Source organism: Cebus imitator, unplaced genomic scaffold (assembly GCF_001604975.1).
Source record: "Cebus imitator isolate Cc_AM_T3 unplaced genomic scaffold, Cebus_imitator-1.0 Scaffold215, whole genome shotgun sequence".
Taxonomy (NCBI): domain Eukaryota; kingdom Metazoa; phylum Chordata; class Mammalia; order Primates; family Cebidae; genus Cebus; species Cebus imitator.
The window spans coordinates 467,669-474,771 of record NW_016107530.1 but is presented as its reverse complement, the minus strand read 5'-3'; positions in this window follow the sequence as shown (position 1 = coordinate 474,771).

Genomic DNA, 7,103 nt, shown 5'->3' with positions numbered 1-7,103 from the left:
TTTTGAGATGGAGTCTTGCTCTGTCACCAGGCTGGAGTGTGGTGGCGCAATCTCGGCTCACTGCAACCTCCGCCTCCTGGGTTCAAGTGATTCTTCCGCCTCAGCCTCCTGAGTAGCGGGGACCACAGGCGCATGCCACCACATCTGGCTAATTTTTTTGTATTTTTAGTAGAGATGGGGTTTCACCATGTTGGCCAGGATGCTCTCGATCTCTTGACCTCATGATCCGCCCACCTCGACCTCCCAAAGTGTTGGGATTACAGGCGTGACCAGTCGCGCCCGGCAGGACTGATATTCTGTCCATTTTGGTTGTTTGATGCCCATGTCCTTCACTTTGTTTAATCGATTATTTCCTAACTGCTATATCACCAGGAATCATCAGTGAATATTTTTATTTTTTATTTATTTACTTTTGTTGTTGTTCTGGGTTTTTTTTGAGATGGAGTCTCACTCTGTTTCCCACGCTGGAGTGCAATGGTACAATCTCAGCTCACTGCAATCTCCACCTCTGGGGTTCAAGCAATTCTGTCTCAGCCTCCCGGAATAGTAGCTGGGATTATAGGCACACGCCACCACACCCGAATTTTTTGTATTTTTAGTAGACCCGGGGTTTCACCGTGTTCCCCAGGCTGGTCTCCAACTCCTGAGCTCAGGCAATCCACCCGCCTGGGCCTCCCAAAGTGCTAGGATTACAGGCATGAGCCACCACACCCAGCCTCAGTGAATATGTCTAATATCACCCCTCTGGTACTTTACTTTGTCAATTGTCCTGTCTTTCTTTTTTTTTTTGAGATGGAGCCTTGCTGTGTTACCCATGCTGAAGTGCAGTGGCACAATCTCAGCTCATTGCCACCTCCATCCCCTGAGTTCAAGCTATTCTCCTGCCTCAGCCTCCTTTGTAGCTGGGACTACAGGTGTGTGCCACCACACACAGCTAATTTTGTATTTTTACTAGAGATGAGGTTTCACCACATTCACCAGGCTGGTCTCAAACTCTTGACCTCAAGTGATCCACCTGCTTCTGCCTCCCAAAGTGGTGAGATCACAGGCATGAGCCATTGCATCCAGACCGTTTCCTCTTTTATATCTTCAGTCTCTCGCTGTGCACTGTCTTTTCTCTGTCAGACTATAAGTATGCATGCCCAAGGCTCTCCCATCCTAAAAGAAACCTTTCCTCACTTTTGACTATCACATAAACCACTGTGCTGTCTCTTACCTTCCCCTCAGTGCCATACTCGGTATGGCAGTATACACTCACCATATCTACTACTCCCCTCCCAGCTAACTCTAACCCAGCCCACCGATCCCCCAGAGGGCTTCTGGAAAGTAGACAGTCAATTCCTTATTGGAAATTCCACCAGCACCTTCTGTTCCCTTTAGCAGCTGGCACTGGTGGTTTGCTTCTCCTTTCTGCAAGTCGTCTCTTCCCACCCCCGCCTTTGGCATCAGTGACACAGTGCCACTCTGCAGGGATGCTGAATATGCACCACACACATCCCCACTGCCTACTTCCTCATTCACGGCAGACACCGCCAATAGACCTTGCCTCCTGAAGCCTTCTCAACGAAGTACTCCACTGCTTTTTTTCTTTTCTTTTCTTTTCTTTTTTGAGACAGAATTTTGCTCTTATTGCCCAAGCTAGAGTGCAATGGCACGATCTTGGCTTACTGCAACCTCTGCCTCCCAGGTTCAAGCGAATCTCCTGCCTCAGCCTCCCAAGTGGCTGGAATTGCAGGCACATGCCACCATACTCAGCTAATTCTTTGTATTTTTAGTAGAGACGGAGTTTCACCGTGTTGGCCAGGCTAGTCTTGAACTCCTGACCTCAGGTGATCTGCCCGCCTCGGCCTCCCAAAATGCTGAGATTACAGGTGTAAGCCACCACGCCTGGCCATCAGTATTCCACTGCTTTCAAAGTTGGCTCTTGGATTGACATATTTGTCATTTGTCTCAGATGGGGTTGCCTGGGAGCCACAATCTAAGGCTGAGATGGGTAGGCAGGAGTTTACTGGGGTATGTCCTCAGGATCATACCTGTGAGGCAGTGAGGGCAGCCAGATAGGGGACACTGAACTGCAATGAAGTTGCAACATTGGCCTCAGCCCATACTGTATTGCAGGGATGGTGCTGCAGAATGGTTGTCAACTGGGGTAAGGGGTATATGGCCCAGGGAAGGGAGTATAAGCTTGGATAAGGGGCTCCTTTGGCTGAGGAGAATTCCTGGAGAGGGCACAATTGTGAGCCTTCAGCAGACAACCCCATGGTGGAGAGGCAGGGGTGGCTTGGTCCTGAAAGGAGAATCTATGTGGTAACTCCACCACTATATTCTACTTGGCTCAGTCGTCCTTCGACTTCTCTGACCATTTCTTTATAGCAAGCTCGTCCAACCCATGGCCTGCAGGCCACGTGCAGTCTAGGATGGCTTTGAATGCAGCCCAACACAAATTCAAAAACTTCCTTAAAACATTATGAGTTTTTTTGTGATTTTATTTTTTTACCACATCAGTTATCATTTGTGTTAGTGTATTTTATATGTGGCCAAGGACAATTTTTCTTCTTCCAATGTGGCCCAGGGAAGCCACAAGAATGGACACCCCTGCTTTACGGAATAGAAGGCCTTGGTCCTAGCCCAACTTTTCAATCTCTGTTCGCTCAAACTTCTAGCCTTGCCCTCCATCCCATGGTTCCACCTACTCTGCCCACATTCTCTAAGCTTGTCTAAATAAGCTATGCAGCTTCACATTTATGTGCCTTATAAATACCCCCACTCCCTACCTCAAATTCTATTTCCTACCTCTTTCTCTGGTAAACTCTTATTCATCCTTCAAAATCCATTTAAGGCCAGGCACGGTGGTTCACGCCCGTAATCCCAGCGCTTTGGAAAGCCAAGGCGGGTGGATCACCTGAGATCAGGGGTTTGAAACCAGCCTGGCCAACACGGCAAAACCCCATCTCTACTAAAAATACAAAAAATTAGCCGGGCTTGGTGACACGTGCCTATAGTCCCAACTACTTAGGAGGCTGAGGCAGGAGAATTGTTTGAACCTGGGGTTGGTGGTGGAAGTGCAGAGTTTGAGCAGAGATTACCCCACTGTACTCCAGCCTGACCAACAGAGTAAGTCCCTGTCTCAAAAAAAAAAAAAAAAAAAAAAACGTAATGCCAGAGGGAAGTCTTTGCTATGCTTTCGCAAATGGTGGACACTTCCTCCTCACTGTTCCCACTGGGCTCGGTCCACATCTCCACAGCATTTCTCATTTTGCCTGTTATTGTTTCAGGAGTTTACTGGGGTATGTCCTCGGGATCACAATAGGATAAAGCCCAGTAAACTCCTGCCTGTCCATCTCAGCCTTAGATTGTAAATTTATTGAGCACCTGGTATATACCAGGCACTGTACCAAGGGCTCAAGACCCAGAAATGAAGCCCGCAGGCTGAGTGGAAAGGCCACAAAAGAGGCTCAATGTTCTCTCCCCACTCCAGGGAAGCCAGGTTGCTGGCCAGGCCCGCCACTCCATCAGGGCTCCTCGTACACACGCCCCATTCGGCACCCTGAGGCCCTGTCACCCTCCGGGCTGTGAATGATCACACTCCGGGTCAGTCAGTCTATTCTGGGGGCTGGTCAGTGCACGGGATGCGGCCTGGCCGCACAGCTCTGGCCCCAGATGTTATTCCTATCAGACAGGCGGCCCCTGTCAGCTGCTCCCTTGGGGAGTTTAAACAGGAGCTGCTAGGACAGGCCTTGTATGAGCTGGTGAGTCAGCGGCAGCAGGGCAGTGGGGCAGGGCGGGAGCTGCTGAGTCACTGCAGCAGTCTGCAATTTGGTGAAGTCAGAGCCCCTTGAGAATCTGATGAAAGCTGAGAACACTCTGCCAGAAAAATGCTCAGACACATTTTTTTTTGAGATTCTTTTTTTTGCTCTTTTTGCCCAGGCTGGAGCGCAATGGTACGAACTTGGCTCACCGCAACCTCCACCTCCCGGGTTCAAGTGATTCTCCTGCCTCAGTCTCCTGAGTAGCTGGGACTACAGGCAAACATCACCACGCCTGGCTAATTTTGTATTTTTAGTAGAGGTGGGGTTTCTCCATGAAGCCAGGCTCCTCTCGAACTCCCCACCTCAGGTGATCCACCCACCTTAGCCTCTTAAAGTGCTGGGATTACAGGCATGAGCCACCACGCCCAGCTGCTCAGACACATTTTGCACTGACTTCAGGAGGCTCTCAGGCCTCAGCCATCCATCTGTGGATGTCAGAAGGAGAACCTTAGTAAACTCAAAGAGGGGAAATGACTTAACTGCTTCCACCACCAGTAAATAATAGAACTGAGGCCAGAGCCAGCGCTCCTAAGTCATAGTCCTGTCAATTTATCAGATTATATCTCGTGCCTGGCATCTGTCAAAGCCTTGCTTTATTTCAAGGCCCGGCTGCATTTCACCTCCTGGGAAGCCTCCCTGCTTCCTTTAGCCTCAGGCATCTTTTTCCTTCTCCAAATTTCAGATGACTTTGCTTCTAGAGCCCTTACTCTCCGGTAAACTTGGAGGGTGAACGTAACAAAGACGAGATGCGATTAGTTGTTTCTGAATCTGAAAAGGAAAGCAAAAACGGGGCTATCATCAAACTGACTATGTTAGCATATCTTAAAACCAAAGCTTCCTAGCTCGGTATGGTGGTGTGGGCCTGTGGTCCTAGCTACTCGGGAGGCTTAGGCGGGAGCATTGCTTGAGCTATGATCACACCACTGCACTCAGCCTGGGCAACAGAGCGAGACCCTATCATAATAATAGTAACTGGTATTAATTGGTTGCCTGTATTAGATATAGTGAACCCCAAGTTTCTCTTCAAAGAATCAGTATGTCAGCATGTTCAGCTCTCTTATTCTTTAATTCTCTATTTTAAAGTTTAACTTCCTTGTAATTCCAGTAAACAACCTTTTTCACCAGTTCTAATCAGTAGTTCATATCTGTTCCCCCAGCCCCAAGCTCCGTCCTGACTTATCCCGGACACCTGTTCCAGTCACCTGCCCCAGTCACCTGCTTTGACCTAGGTGATCACCCCTGGCTACCTGCTCTGACCCACCTGTAACTTTCCTTCCTACCAAGCCACCCACCCTGCCACTCCAGCTCAGACCCCTGCTCACTTTGAAATAGCCAACTGGGATTAGTCTAGCTTGTGCAGTCTAACCCTAGCCAATAGGGGAACGACACAGCAGTAGGAATGACCCCCATCAGGCATAAGTACCCCTTTTCCTCCCTTGCCCAAATGTGCGGTCACCATTGTTACATCTGTGAGCCACACGCTTCTATAGAAGTAAATTGCCTTGCTGAGGAAATTTATATTCAAGTGCTACTTCTTTTGTGGCATCGAAAATTCTACTTATAACACCTGTTAATATACTTGGCCCTCAACTGATCATCTACATACATAAACTCTTTTTCTTTTTTTTTGAGATGGAGGCTTGCTCTGTCGCCCAGGCTGGAGTTCTGTGGCTTAATCTCAGCTCACTTCAACCTCTGCCTCCCAGGTTCAAGCAATTCTCCTGCCTTAACCTCCTGAGTAGCTGGGATTACAGGCGTGTGCCACCACCCAGCTAATTTTTGTATTTTTAGTAGAGATGGGGTTTTATCATGTTGGCCGGGCTGGTCTCAAACTCCTGACCTCCCTGCCTTGGTCTCCCAAAGTGCTGAGATTATGGGCATGAGCCACCGCACCCCGCCAATATATGCATGATCTCAAATCTTTATTTATTTATTTTGTTTTAAAATAAAGCATCTCACTATGTTGGCCAGGCCAGTCTCAAAATGGTCTCAAACTCCTGGCCTCAAGTGATCCTCTTGCCTTGGCCTCCCAAAGCACTGGGATTACAGTTGTGAGCCACTACACCTAACCAATCTCCAATCTTTCTTCTTTCTTTTCTCTCTCTCTCTCTCTCTTATTTTCTTTTTCTTTTTTGGCAGAGTCTCACTCTGTTGCCCAGGCTGGAGCACAGTGGTGTGATGACGGCTCACTGCAGCCTCAACCTCCTGAGCTCAAGCAATTTGCCCACCTCAGCCTCCCGAGTAGCTGGGACTATGGGTGTGCACCACATGCCCAGCTAATTTTTGTATTTTTAATAGAGACAGGGTTTCACCATGTGGGCCAAGTTGGTCTTGAACTCCTGACCTCATGATCCACCCACCTTGGCCTCCCAAAGTACTGGGATTATAGGCATGAGCCACCGTGACTAGTCAGGCCTCCAACTTTTAAATCAAATGTTTGATTATTCCCATTTTACAGGTAAGGAAACCAAGTCTCAGAGAGGCTGACTTGGTCTAGGATGTCCTTGGCCGATGAGGGACTAGGATGTCCCTGGTCCTGACATAACCAGGATTCAAGCCCAAGATCCTTTGGAGCTGAAGTCTATGCAATGTTGTCTCCATTCAGAATCAGAATTGCCCAAGGCAAGCAGACACAAAGTACAAAGATCCAGCAGGCCACCAGGGGTCTGATGCTATCATGCACCATCAGTCTATACTCCCATTCCACATACCTGAGGAGACACTATAATTTGCCTGACCAGTCTGATCTCAGAGGTGGAGTGTGCTGCTCAGCTGTGCAGATAACTGTTAGGGTGACAGAGCTGTCCCCAGGGTCAAGGACTGTTAGTCTGGTTTATGTATCAGACTCTTGTTTGTTCAGGAGTCTCACCCTGAAAACTTTCTTCTTTTCTTTGGGCCAGGTAAACCAAGATCCTTAGACCCCAGTATCTTCATCAAGACTGTGACACCCTATGAAGACACTGCACAGTTGGCCTCTGGTTCCCACAGTGACATCTATCCCAATCCTTAGGGCAGTGGACTGAGAACACACTTGGTTCAGGCTAGATGTTTGTGTCTTAAATGTCCTTGGACACAAGTGGGCTGGGAATTAGGGCCTGCGAATCTTTAGGTTTTCCGGAGATTCCCATTATAAGGTATGAGCCTGTCTTCAGAGTTTCTTTATCCTATTAGGAGTTCAACTGAGTCCTAAAAGGATGCCATGGGCCTATATCTGCTCCACAACCCAGAGCCCCCATAAGTGTAGTTACTGGTCCCTTCCCCGTCCCACTCCCCTTCCTCCTCCCCCTCCCCCTC